The sequence below is a fragment of the Scyliorhinus torazame genome, chromosome 13 (assembly GCF_047496885.1).
Source record: "Scyliorhinus torazame isolate Kashiwa2021f chromosome 13, sScyTor2.1, whole genome shotgun sequence".
Classification (NCBI taxonomy): domain Eukaryota; kingdom Metazoa; phylum Chordata; class Chondrichthyes; order Carcharhiniformes; family Scyliorhinidae; genus Scyliorhinus; species Scyliorhinus torazame.
The window spans coordinates 91,211,788-91,226,852 of NC_092719.1; positions in this window are offsets into that span (position 1 = coordinate 91,211,788).

The following is a 15,065-nucleotide window of genomic DNA, read 5'->3' on the forward strand; positions in this document are numbered from 1 at the left end:
GGTGGTCCTGTACGTAAACAAAAAGCGAGCCAGTCTCGTGTCCATTGATCCGGAAGACTGCTTCTTTAGGCCTCTTTTGAATGTCTGCACTGCACTGTACTCTGCCAACCCATTTGAAGCCGGGTGGTAAGGGGCAGTGCAGATATGGCAGATGCCGTTCATCTTCGTGAACCTCGCAAACTCCTCACTCGTGAATGGAGTGCCGTTAACCGTGACCAGCACCTTGGGGAGGCCATGCGTACTAAACGATAAACGCATCTTTTCAATTGTTGCGCAGGACGTTGTCCCCTGCATCTTATGCACCTCTAGCCATTTGGACTGGGCGTCAATTAGTAGAAGGAACATGGATCCTTGAAAAGGGCCTGCGAAATCTGCATGCAAGTGTGCCCAAGGCCGCCCTGGCCATTCCCAGTGATGTAGGGGCGCGGCCGGCAAAAGGTTCTGATGCTCCTGGCAAATGGAGCAGTTTTGGGCCACCTTCTCAATGTCGGTGTCGAGGCCTGGCCACCAGACATAACTCCGGGCCAACATTTTCATTTTGGTCATGCCTGGATGCCCATTGTGCAAGTCTGTTAGTATCAGCTCCTGGCCTTTTTCCGGGACAATCACACAAGTCCCCCACAAGAGGATGCCGTCTTCCACGCTGAATTCTGACAGCTTGGAGGAAAATGCCCGCAACTCGCCTGGGAGCTGTCTATGCTGCCCACCATACAGGACTATGTGCCGAACCTTTGACAGGACTGGCTCCATCTGGGTCCACTCATGGATCTGTGATGCCGTGACAGGCAATGTGTCCATAAAATTTAGGGTTGCAACCGGTCGTGGGGGTCAACATGGGGCCGGTCGATAAAGGCAATCGGCTCAGTGCGTCGTCATTTGCTATCTGCGTACCTGGTTTGTGCTCCAGAGAATACTCGTATGCAGCAAGCAACAAAGCCCAGCGCTGGATCCGTGCAGAAGCAATGGGCGGTATTGGCTTATCCTCTCTGAAAAGTCCCAGCAGGGGCTTATGATCAGTCACGATAGTGAAATGGCGGTCGTACACGTACTGGTGGAAGCGTTTCACCGCAAAAACCACTGCCAGGCCCTCCTTCTCGATTTGCGCGTACTTTTTCTCCGCTGCAGTCAATGTGCGGGAGGCGAAAGCTATCGGTCGCTCGGCCCCGTTCTCCATCTTGTGGGACAGGACGGCCCCAATACCATACGGGGATGCATCACATGTGACGAGCAAAGGCTTTCCAGGAACATAGTGGGTTAGTAATCCAGACGACGACAATTGTTGCTTTACCCACCGGAAAGCAGTTTCTTGCGGCTGACCCCAAACCCAGGTGTGATTTTTCTTTAGCAGAAGGTGCAAAGGGGCCAGCGTAGTTGCCAGATTGGGGAGGAACTTCCCGTAATAGTTTACGAGACCGAGAAAAGAACGAAGATGCGAAGTGTCAGTTGGGGCGGGGGCATGTTGAATTGCACGCACCTTCTCTGCGACGGGGTGCAGACCTTCGCGGTCCACCTGATAACCTAGGTAGACTACTTCCTTTGCCTGAAATACGCACTTTGTGCGACGTAAACGGACTCCAGCCTCCGAAAGGCGTCTAAGGACAGCCTCCAGATTTTCCAAATGTTCCTGCTCCGACGTCCCTGTAATCAAAACGTCATCTAGGTAGACAGCCACACGTGGTAAATCTCTCAAAATGCCCTCCATAACACGTTGAAAAATTGCGCAGGCAGAGGATACTCCAAAGGGCAACCGTGTATATTCATACAGGCCCCGGTGTGTCTTTATCGTTACATATGGTCGGGAGGCAGGGTCCAGCTCCAACTGCAGGTAGGCGTGACTCATATCTAATTTTGTGAACGAGAGTCCACCTGCAAGTTTCGCGTAGAGATCCTCTATGCGAGGCATTGGATATCGGTCGAGTTGGGAAACCGTATTCACTGTAAATTTATAGTCGCCACACAAGCGAACTGTGGCATCTGGCTTCCTTACAGGTACAATTGGTGCTGCCCAGTCAGCAAAACGGACGGGCCTGATAATACCTAAACTCTCCAAGCGAGTGAGCTCCCCTTCTACCTTCTCGAGCAAGGCGTAAGGCACTGGGCGCTCCAGGAAATAGCGCGGCATGGCTCCTGGTTCAACTTGGATACGGGCTACGGCCCCTTTTATTTTCCCCAAACCAGGCTGGAATACATCTGGGTATCGCCCTAGCACCTCAGTCAACCCTTCAGAAACTGTTTGGAGGATGTGCTGCCATTGCAACCGCAAATGTCGCAACCAGTCCCGTCCCAACAGGCTGGGCCCATGGCCGCGCACCACGATAAGTGGGAAACGCCCCTCCTGGCGTCCATAGACAACAGGGGTCATTGTAGTTCCTGCAATGTCCAGTGGTTCCCCCGTGTAGGTGGCCAACCTGGCCTGTGAGTCGGTTAATGTAAGGGTCTGTATACCCTGCTTGATGCGGTCAAATGTCCTCTGGGCGATCACGGAGACCGCTGCGCCAGTATCCAATTCCATCTCAAGCGGGTGGCCATTGACCCGTACTGTCACCTTAATGGGGGCCACACAGGGAGCTGCCACACAATGCAGCTGCAGGCAGTCGTCCTCCGTCTCCATGTCCTCAGGAGTAGTCGCCACAGGTTCATCCACATGGAAGGTACAGCCTCTGGGCTGGTCCCAGTTACGGCCCCTGGGCTGGTCCAGTTTCGGTCGGAACGACGGCGCCACCAGGACCGCCGTCCGCGACGGGGTCGGCGCCTACAAGTCTGACATGGACATGGCTCCTCATCCATTGGCTCTGGAGAAGGCTCCCTTCAGGGAGGAATGTCCGACGGCCACTGGCGTCGGTCCGGACGTTGCCTCGCCCAAGGTACCGCAAGAGTGCGGGGGGACGTTTTCGGATGGAAGGGGTTGCGCCCCAAGGCATGCACTTCCATTCCCTGTAGCTCCTGTACTCCTCACTCTGCGCTCTCTCGGGACAATACTATTTGAATGGCCTGTTGAAAAGTCAATGTTGGCTCCGCTAACAACTTTCTCTGGGTGGCCACATTGTTAATACCGCAAACCAAACGGTCGCGTAACATTTCTGACAAGGTCTCACCATAGTCACAGTACTCCGCAATCCTGCGTAGCCTGGATAGAAAATCGGCAAGGGATTCTCCAGGGGTCCTCTCAGCGGTATTAAACCGGTAACGCTGGACTATCGTGGACGGGGTTGGGTTAAAATGTTGCCCCACTATATTCACAAGTTCATCAAACGTTTTGGTGTCCGGCGCAGCTGGGTACGTAAGGCTCCTAATCACCCCAAACGTATGCGGGCCGCAGGCGGTGAGCAAAATGACCACCTGCCGCTCGTTTTCGGTGATATTGTTTGCCCGGAAATAGTAACGCATCCGTTGTGTGTACTGGTTCCAGCTTTTCAGCGCAGCATCAAAAACATCCAAACGTCCGTACAGAGGCATGGTATAATAGAAAACAACTTCCAACCTGTATCCAACAAAAATTCAGGGAGGTGGCTTCAGTAGTGTAGACAGCTATTCACTTTAACCTTCGTCGCCAGTTTTGTACGGGCCACGAAGAATCCAGCACGAATTTTAAGGATACAAAGTAATAACATTTATTTACTATAACATATATACATAACAGTAGCAGTAACATCCCTTGCTACATACTCCTTCCTGCTGGTTCCTGAACTGGCCAGCTTTATTTATACTTGGAGTTTACTAGTGGTTTCTCCGCCCCCCTCATTGGGGAAGCTCATACTCCCACAGGATTGTGGGATAGTCATTAGTCCCCAGCCAATGGTAAGTAGGCAGGTTATAACACTGAGGAATTAAGGGCTATGGAGAGAGAGCGGGTAAATGGAGTTGAAATCAGCCATGATTGAATGGTGAAATGGACTCGATGGGCCGAATGGCCTTACTTCCGCTCCTATGTCTTATGGTCTTATGGTCTTATGTTCATTCTGGTCGGCAGAAGGAGAGGGTACAGAAGAGGTTTATCAGGATGTTGCCTGGTATCACAGAATCATAGAATTTATAGTGCAGAAGGAGGCTATTCAGCCCATTGAGTCTGCACCGGCCCTTGGAAAGAGCACCCTACTTAAGCCCCAAGCCTCCACCCTATCCCAGTAATCCCGCCTAACCTCTTTGGACACTAATTTAGCATGACCCATCCACCTAACCTGCACGTCTTTGAACTGTGGGAGGAAACCGGAGCACTCGGAGGAAACCCACACAGACACAGGGAGAACGTGCAGACTCCGCACAGACAGTGACCCAAGCCGGGAATCGAACCTGGGATCCTGGAGCAGTGAGGCTAACCGTGCTGCCCATGGTATGGAGTGCATTAGCTATGAGGAGAGGTTAGATAAACTCAGTTTATTCTCACTGGAAGTTGAGGGGCGACCTGATTCATTAATTATACAAAGTGTGGTCTTGAACAGGCAACATGAAATTAATAATGAACCACTTGGCCTTGAAGTTTCTGTCTTTGTGAACATAATTAATGAAAATGCTGTACGACAAAGAGCACTAAAAATTCAGATGGTGGAAACAGCGGACGAGTGGACTACACCACTCAAAATAAACAAGACCATTGTAAAAGTAAAGTTCGACACCGGAGCTCGTGCAAACCACACTGTGCCGCCATTGAGAAAATAATAAGTAGATTTCCCCAAGTATTCCAGGGAATTGGAATGTTGCCATTCCAATGCAAAATCCAGCTCAAGTATGATGCATGTCCAGCAATTCACCGGCCTAGAAGAGTGCCTGTGCCACTTCAAGAATGCCTCAAGACCAAGCTTGATAAGATGCAGAGGTTAGGCGTCAGAGAGAAAGTAGAAGAGCCAACCGACTGGGTTAGCTCGATGGTATATGTGAAGAAGCGGAACAGAGAGCTGTGCATTTGCAAAGATCCCAAGGATCTAAATGAAAATATTAAATGGGAACACTACCAGCTCCCCAAAAGAGAGAAGATTACCTGTGAGATGAAAAATGCCACAGTTTTTAGCAAACTTGATGCTTCCAGGGGATTCTGGCAGCTGAGATTGGACAAGGACAGCATATGTTTGTGCATCTTTAATACACAGTTCGGTCGGTACTGTTTTTTAAGAATGCCGTTTGGCATCATCTCTGCATCGGAGATGGAACAGATCATAGAAAACCTTCCTGGAGTTCGCATTTATGGGGCTGGTTTAGCACAGGGCTAAATAGCTGGCTTTTAAAGCAGACCAAGGCAGGCCAGCAGCACGGTTCAATTCCCGTACCAGTCTCCCCGAACAGGCGCCGGAATGTGGCGACTAGGGGCTTTTCACAGTAACTTCATTTGAAGCCTATTCGTGACAATAAGAGATTTTCATTTTCATGTTGATGACATCGTCATCTGGACAGCAAACATGGAAGAGCACAATGAAAGACTCAAGTCATGAACAGGATTGAGCAGTACGGACTCAAGCTCAACAAAGACAAGTGTCAGTTCGGGATCAAAGAGATCACCTTTTCAGGAAACAAATTATCAGCACAAGGAGTACAGCTGGATCATGAGAAACTAAAAGCCATTGGCCACATCCGCATGATAAGAAAGCGGTACTACATATGTTTGGAATGGTGACTTTTGTGGGAATACTCATTTCCTAAACAGGAAAGGAGAGGTCACCCTGTTGGGAGTTTTTTATAGGCCTCCTAATAGTTCTAGGGATGTAGAGGAAAGGATGGCGAAGATGATTCTGGATATGAGCGAAAGTAACAGGGTAGTTATTATGGGAGACTTTAACTTTCCAAATATTGACTGGAAAAGATATAGTTCGAGTACAATAGATGGGTCGTTTTTTGTACAGTGTGTGCAGGAGGGTTTCCTGAAACAATATGTTGACAGGCCAACAAGAGGCGAGGCCACGTTGGATTTGGTTTTGGGTAATGAACCAGGCCAGGTGTTGGATTTGGAGGTAGGAGAGCACTTTGGGGACAGTGACCACAATTCGGTGACGTTTACGTTAATGATGGAAAGGGATAAGTATACACCGCAGGGCAAGAGTTATAGCTGGGGGAAGGGCAATTATGATGCCATTAGACGTGACTTGGGGGGGATAAGGTGGAGAAGTAGGCTGCAAGTGTTGGGCACACTGGATAAGTGGGGCTTGTTCAAGGATCAGCTACTGCGTGTTCTTGATAAGTATGTACCGGTCAGACAGGGAGGAAGGCGTCGAGCGAGGGAACCGTGGTTTACCAGGGAAGTGGAATCTCTTGTTAAGAGGAAGAAGGAGGCCTATGTGAAGATGAAGTGTGAAGTTTCGGTTGGGGCGATGGATAGTTACAAGGTAGCGAGGAAGGATCTAAAGAGAGAGCTAAGACGAGCAAGGAGGGGACATGAGAAGTATTTGGCAGGAAGGATCAAGGAAAACCCAAAAGCTTTCTGTAGGTATGTCAGGAATAAGCGAATGACTAGGGAAAGAGTAGGACCAGTCAAGGACAGGGATGGGAAATTGTGTGTGGAGTCTGAAGAGATAGGCGAGATACTAAATGAATATTTTTCGTCAGTATTCACTCAGGAAAAAGATAATGTTGTGGAGGAGAATGCTGAGCCCCAGGCTAATAGAATAGATGGCATTGAGGTACGTAGGGAAGAGGTGTTGGCAATTCTGGACAGGCTGAAAATAGATAAGTCCCCGGGACCTGATGGGATTTATCCTAGGATTCTATGGGAGGCCAGGGAAGAGATTGCTGGACCTTTGGCTTTGATTTTTATGTCATCATTGGCTACAGGAATAGTGCCAGAGGACTGGAGGACAGCAAATGTGGTCCCTTTGTTCAAAAAGGGGAGCAGAGACAACCCCGGCAACTATAGACCGGTGAGCCTCACGTCTGTAGTGGGTAAAGTCTTGGAGGGGATTATAAGGGACAAGATTTATAATCATCTAGATAGGAATGATATGATCAGGGATAGTCAGCATGGCTTTGTGAAGGGTAGGTCATGCCTCACAAACCTTATTGAGTTCTTTGAGAAGGTGACTGAACAGGTAGACGAGGGTAGAGCAGTTGATGTGGTGTATATGGATTTCAGCAAAGCGTTTGATAAGGTTCCCCACGGTAGGCTATTGCAAAAAATACGGAGGCTGGGGATTAAGGGTGATTTAGAGATGTGGATCAGAAATTGGCTAGCTGAAAGAAGACAGAGGGTGGTGGTTGATGGGAAATGTTCAGAATGGAGTACAGTCACAAGTGGAGTACCACAAGGATCTGTTCTGGGGCCGTTGCTGTTTGTCATTTTTATCAATGACCTAGAGGAAGGCACAGAAGGGTGGGTGAGTAAATTTGCAGATGATACTAAAGTCGGTGGTGTTGTCGATAGTGTGGAAGGATGTAGCAGGTTACAGAGGGATATAGATAAGCTGCAGAGCTGGGCTGAGAGGTGGCAAATGGAGTTTAATGTAGAGAAGTGTGAGGTGATTCACTTTGGAAGGAATAACAGGAATGCGGAATATTTGGCTAATGGTAAAGTTCTTGAAAGTGTGGCTGAGCAGAGGGATCTAGGTGTCCATGTACATAGATCCCTGAAAGTTGCCACCCAGGTTGATAGGGTTGTGAAGAAGGCCTATGGAGTGTTGGCCTTTATTGGTAGAGGGATTGAGTTCCGGAGTCGGGAGGTCATGTTGCAGCTGTACAGAACTCTGGTCCGGCCGCATTTGGAGTATTGCGTACAGTTCTGGTCACCGCATTATAGGAAGGACGTGGAGGCTTTGGAGCGGGTGCAGAGGAGATTTACCAGGATGTTGCCTGGTATGGAGGGAAAATCTTATGAGGAAAGGCTGACGGACTTGAGGTTGTTTTCGTTGGAGAGAAGAAGGTTAAGAGGAGACTTAATAGAGGCATACAAAATGATCAGGGGGTTGGATAGGGTGGACAGTGAGAGCCTTCTCCCGCGGATGGATATGGCTGGCACGAGGGGACATAACTTTAAACTGATGGGTAATAGATATAGGACAGAGGTCAGAGGTAGGTTCTTTACGCAAAGAGTAGTGAGGCCGTGGAATGCCCTACCTGCTACAGTAGTGAACTCGCCAACATTGAGGGCATTTAAAAGTTTATTGGATAAACATATGGATGATAATGGCATAGTGTAGGTTAGATGGCTTTTGTTTCGGTGCAACATCGTGGGCCGAAGGGCCTGTACTGCGCTGTATTGTTCTATGTTCTATGTTCAACGTAACCTCAAAAACAGTTCACTTCAGGAATTTAATAAGAACAAAGAACAAAGAAATGTACAGCACAGGAACAGGCCCTTCGGCCCTCCAAGCCCGTGCCGACCATTCTGCCCGACTAAACTACAATCTTCTACACTTCCTGGGTCCGTATCCCTCTATTCCCATCCTATTCATGTATTTGTCAAGATGCCCCTTAAATGTCACTATCGTCCCTGCTTCCACCACCTCCTCCGGTAGCGAGTTCCAGGCACCCACTACCCTCTGCGTAAAAAACTTGCCTCGTACATCTACTCTAAACCTTGCCCCTCTCACCTTAAACCTGTGCCCCCTAGTAATTGACCCCTCTACCCCGGGAAAAGCCTCTGACTAACCACTCTGTCTATGCCCCTCATAATTTTGTAGACCTCTATCAGGTCGCCCCTCAACCTCCTTCGTTCAAGTGAGAACAAACCGAGTTTATTCAACCGCTCCTCATAGCTAATGCCCTCCATACCAGGCAACATTCTGGTAAATCTCTTCTGCACCCTCTCTAAAGCCTCCACATCCTTCTGGTAGTGTGGTGACCAGAATTGAACACTATACTCCAAGTGTGGCCTAACTAAGGTTCTATACAGCTGCAACATGACTTGCCAATTCTTATACTCAATGCCCCGGCCAATGAAGGCAGGCATGCCATATGCCTTCTTGACTACCTTCTCCACCTGTGTTGCCCCTTTCAGTGACCTGTGGGCCTGTACTCCTAGATCTCTTTGCCTTTCAATACTCTTGAGGGATCTACCATTCACTGTATATTCCCTACCTGCATTAGACCTTCCAAAATGAATTACCTCACATTTGTCCGGATTAAACTCCATCTGCCATCTCTCCGCCCAAGTCTCCAAACAATCTAAATCCTGCTGTATCCTCTGACAGTCCTCATCGCTATCCGCAATTCCACCAACCTTTTTGTCGTCTGCAAACTTACTAATCAGACCAGTTACATTTTCCTCCAAATCATTTATATATACTACAAACAGCAAAAGTCCCAGCACTGATCCCTGTGGAACACCACTTGTCAAAGCCCTCCAATCAGAATAGCACCCTTCCATTGCTACTCTCTGCCTTCTGTGACCTAGCCAGTTCTGTATCCATCTTGCCAGCTCACCCCTGATCCTGTGTGACTTCACCTTCTGGACCAGTCTGCCATGAGGGACCTTGTCAAAGACCTTACTGAAGTCCATATAGGCAACATCCACTGCCCGACCTGCATCAATCATCTTTGTGACCTCAAAAAACTCTATCAAGTTAGTGAGACACGATCTCCCCTTCACAAAACCGTGCTGCCTCTCGCTAATATGTCCATTTGCTTCCAAATGGGAGTAGATCCTGTCTCGAAGAATTCTCTCCAGTAATTTCCCTACCACTGACGTAAGGCTCACCGGCCTGTAGTTCCCTGGATTATCCTTGCTATATAAAATTGAGAAACAATGTCTTGGACCAGTGGTGAGAATTGAAAAATTCCACAGTCACGTTTACAACCTGCCAACATTCATTGTGGAGACCGATCATCGACCACGAGTGTCCATTATTTGAAAGAATAAGTAAGATGTCACCTCGAATCCAGAAGCTAATCATGAGGCTAGAGAGATACGACTTCGAGCTAGTGTATTTGCCGGGTAAATACATAGTGGTTGCAGATGCACTTTCCAGAGCAACAGACAATAAGGATCGGACAGACATCTCTGAAATAATACAAGGACAGGTTGATCTGGTGATGGAAACCCTGCCTGTATTGGACAACAAGTCCAAATTTTTTTATTTTTTAAATTTCGAGTACCCAATTATTTAATTATTATTTCCACTTAAGGGGCAATTTGGCATGGCCAATCCACCTAACCTGCATATCTTTGAGTTGTGGGGGTGAAACCCACGCAGACATGGGGAGAATGCGCAAACTCCACATGGACAGTGACCCAGGGCCGGGATTCGAACCCAGGTCCTCAGCGCCGCAGTCCTAGTGCTATCCACTGCGCCACATGCCACCCCACAACAAGTCCAAATTGCTGAAGGCTAAAACAGGGAAAGATGAAACCTTCAGAAAGTAGTTCAGCATATGAGACAGGGATGGCCTACATAGACTAATGCTCCAAGGTCTAGAACGTCAGGCACAAACTGAGCTATATCAATGGCTGTGTGCTGAGGAAAAACAGCATAGTTACTCCACAATCATTGCGGCACATTATCCTCGTGCAGATTCGCGAAGGGCACTTGGGGATTGAGGCAGGCCAGAGAATCAGTTTATTGGCCGGGATCAATCAGGACATTCAACGAACAGTGGAACATAGACATACATAGAACATAGAACAGTACAACACAGTACAGGCCCTTCGGCCCACAATGTTGTGCCGACCATTTATTCTAATCTAAGATCAACCTAACCTACACCCCTTCAATTTACTGCTGTCCATGTGCCTGTCCAAGAGTCGCTTAAATGTCCCTAATGACTCTGACTCCACCACCTCCGCTAGCAGTGCATTCCACGCACCCACCACTCTCTGTGTAACGAATCAACCTCTGACATCTCCCCTATACCTTCCTTCAATCACCTTAAAATTATGTCCCCTCGTGATAGCCATTTCCTCCCTGGGGAAAAATCTCTGGGTATCCACTCTATCCTTGCCTCTCATCACCTTGTACACCTCTATCAAGTCACCTCTCTTCCTTCTTCGCTCCAGTGAGAAAGCCCTAGCTCCCTCAACCTTTCTTCCTAAGACGTGCCCTCCAGTCCAGGCAGCATCCTGGTAAATCTCCTCTGCACCCTCTCCAAATCATCCACATCCTTCCTATAATGAGGTGACCAGAACTGGACACAACATAGAACATAGAACATTACAGCGCAGTACAGGCCCTTCGGCCCTCGATGTTGCTCCGACCTGTGAAACCACTCTAAAGCCCATCTACACTATTCCCTTATCGTCCATATTTTGCATAATGTTGGTGAGTCCACTACTGTTGCAGGCAGGGCATTCCACGCCCTTACTACTCTCTGAGTAAAGAACCTACCTCTGACACCTGTCCTATATCTATCTCCCCTCAATTTAAAGCTATGTCCCCTTGTGCTAGACATCACCATTCGAGGAAAAAGGCTCTCACTGTCCACCCTATCCAATCCTCTGATCATCTTGTATGCCTCAATTAAGTCACCTCTTAACCTTCTTCTCTCTAACGAAAACAGCCTCAAGTTCCTCAGCCTTTCCTCATAAGATCTTCCCTCCATACCAGGCAACATTCTGGTAAATCTCCTCTGCACCCTTTCCAATGCTTCCACATCCTTCCTATAATGCGGCGACCAGAATTGCACGCAATACTTCAAATGCGGCCGCACCAGAGTTTTGTACAGCTGCAACATGACCTCATGGCTCCGAAACTCAATCCCTCTACCAATAAAAGCTAACACACCGTGTTAGCCTTCTTAACAACCCTCTCAACCTGGGTGGCAAGTTTCAGGGATCTATGTACATGGACACCGAGATCTCTCTGCTCATCCACATTACCAAGAATCTTACCATTAGCCCAATACTCTGTCTTCCTGTTATTCCTTCCAAAATGAATCACCTCACACTTTTCTGCATTAAACTCCATTTGCCACCTCTCAGCCCAGCTGTAGCTTCGCCATCCCTCTGTAACTTGTAACATCCTTCCGCACTGTCCACAACTCCACCGACTTTAGTGTCATCTGCAAATTTACTCACCTATCCTTCTACGCCCTCCTCCAGGTCATTTATAAAAATGACCAATATTCCAAGTGTGGTCTAACCAGGGTTTTCAATCCCACGTTTAATGAAAGCCAACACACCATACGCCTTCTTTTTTTAAAAATAAACATTTTATTGAGGTATGTTTGGTATTGTAACAACAAAACAAACAATGTACATGAAACTATAAATATAGTGCAAAAGCCGTCTCCCTTCCTTACAGGTCCCACCTTTATTAATCCCCTACTCTAAGCTAAACTAACCCCTCCCCCCTTCTGAGACGATTAAATTTCCGCGAAGAAGTCGACTAACGGTTGCCACCTCTGGGCGAACCCTAACAGTGACCATCTCAAAGCGAACTTAATTTTCTCCAAAAAGAGAAAGCTAGCCATGTCCGATAGCCAGGCCTCTGGCTTCGGGGGCTCTGAGTCCCTCCAAGCTAATAGTATCCGACTACAGGCTACCAGGGAAGTGTCATAATATACACACAAGGAAATGATGGTGCAGAGACAGACACTGACTGACACACTGAAAGACCAATCAACACACAGAACAGAGCAGCCAAGCACCAGACAGGACACCGCCACTATATAGCCAGAGGGCACTAGTTTTCCCGCTCATTCGGGATGCAGCCTCTGAGACAGCCAGAGCCCGTGATCAGTAACACGAACATCTACCATGTGCTAGCAGTATAGTCTGGCCAGGTTAGCCTCAGGTCTCCAGTCAACCTAACATTGTGTCAACCACAGTGCAAGTATGTTTAACAGCTCATAGCTAAATAAAATAGAGTTGTACTTCTACAAGTGTTGGTAGCCTGTCTCTCTCACTGCTCTGGTAAACGCAGTCCTCGCAGACTCAGCATACCCAATACATCATGGTACCAGTACGTGATGTTAGAGTTTGATGGACCTACCTTGAAATAACCTGCCTTCGACCAGCGATCAGCCATCTGTTAGTATGGACAGCGTCCGCCCTCCCCCGCCGCTCCACATCACAGGCAACCTCGGTGCGAACTGGAAGATTTTTAAACAAAAGTTTCAACTGTACCTCGAAGCTACCGACCTGGAAGCTGCCTCAGATGCCAGAAAGATTGTTCTCTTTCTCTCCACGGCCGGGGAGCACGCCATCCATATCTTCAACTCCCTCACATTCGCTGAAGATGAGGACAAGTCCAAGTTCAAGACAGTCCTGCTCAAATTCGGCAGCCACTGTGACATCGAAGTCAACAAAAGTTTTGAACGCTTCGTCTTTCAACAGCGTCTGCAGGGTAAGGATGAACCTTTTCAATCTTTCCTCACCCATCTTTGCATCCTCGGACAATCCTGCAATTACGGCTCCACCTCCGGAACAAAGGTTCTACTTGTAGGTACTTGCAGCTGGAGCTTGTTCATTAGTTAATTGGATTAGGCCAGTTTTCAGAGGCTAGATTCACAGTATAAAAGTGATCCACTACAGTGCAGACTTTGTTTGCACTGAGTGCTGAATTTGGTGCATTTGAGTGCTATAGGGAGAGTTTGGTGACTGAGGGAGTGCTGAATTTGGTGCATTTGAGTGCTATAGTGAGAGTTTGGTGACTGAGAGAGTTAGGTGAGGAGAGAGTAAGGTGCTCCTTTAATTTTGTTTCCTACATTTCTGCAAAGAGTGAGAAGGGAGCCAGGAGTTTACAGAGAGTGCAGCTGACTGGGAGCAGAGTCGGAGGGCGGAGGTCCAGTTGGTCCACAGGGCAGTTATATTCTAGGAGGCTAGGCCAGTTGCATGCTCCTCCTGTAGGATGTGGGTGGTGAGGGATACCACCGGTGTCCCCGCTGACTATACCTGCGGGAAGTGCACCCAACTCCAGCTCCTCAGAGACCGTGTTAGGGAACTGGAACTGGAGCTGGATGAACTTCGGATCATCTGGGAAGCAGAGACGGTGATAGAGAGGAGTTACAGGGAGATTACCACACCCAAGGTACAGGACAAGAATAGCTGGGTTACAGTCAGGGGAAAGAAAACAAACAGGCAGACAGTGCAGGGATCCCTCGTGGCCGTTCCCCCTCAAAACAAGTGTACCGTTTTGGATGCTGTTGGGGGGGGATGACCTACCGGGGGAAGGCCCTAGCAGCCAGGTCTCTGGCACTGAGTCTGGCTCTGGGGCTCAGAAGGGAAGGGGGAGACTAGAAAAGCAATAGTAGTAGGAGATTCAATGGTTAGGGGAATAGACAGGAGATTCTGTGGTCGCGAGCGAGACTCCCGGAAGGTATGTTGCCTCCCGGGTGCCAGGGCCAGGGATGTCTCGGATCGTGTCTTCAGGTTCCTTAAGGGGGAGGGGGAGCAGCCAGAAGTTGCGGTGCACATTGGTGTGAACGACGTTGGTAGGAAAAGAGGTGTGGAGGTAATGAACGAGTTTCGGGAGTTAGGCTGGAAGTTAAAAGCCAGGACAGACAGAGTTGTCATCTCTGGTTTGTTGCCGAGAGAGTGCAGTTGAACACGTGGCTACAGCGATGGTGCAGAAGGGAGGGTTTCAGGTTTCTGGATAATTGGGGCTCATTCTGGGGTCGGTGGGACCTCTACAAATGGGATGGTCCTCACCTGGACCAGAGGGGTACCAATATTCTGGGGGGGAAATTTGCTAATGCTCTTCGAGAGGGTTTAAACTAGTTCAGCAGGGGCTTGGGAACCTGAATTGTAGCTCCAGTATACAGGAGGTTGAGAGTAGTGAGGTCATGAGTAGGGTTTCAAAGTTGCAGGAGTGTACCGGCAGGCAGGAAGGTGGTTTAAAGTGTGTCTTCTTCAATGCCTGGAGCATCAGGAATAAGGTGGGTGAACTTGCGGCATGGGTTGGTACCTGGGACTTCGATGTTGTGGCCATTTCGGAGACATGGATAGAGCAGGGACAGGAATGGTTGTTGCAGGTGCCGGGATTTAGATATTTCAGTAAGCTCAGGGAAGGTGGTAAAAGAGGGGGAGGGGTGGCATTGTTAGTCAAGGACAGTATTACGGTGGCAGAAAGGACGTTTGATGAGGACTCCTCTACTGAGGTAGTATGGGCTGAGGTTAGAAACAGGAAAGGAGAGGTCACCCTGTTAGGGGTTTTCTATAGGCCTCCGAAAAGTTCCAGAGATGGAGAGGAAAGGGTTGCAAAGATGATTCTGGA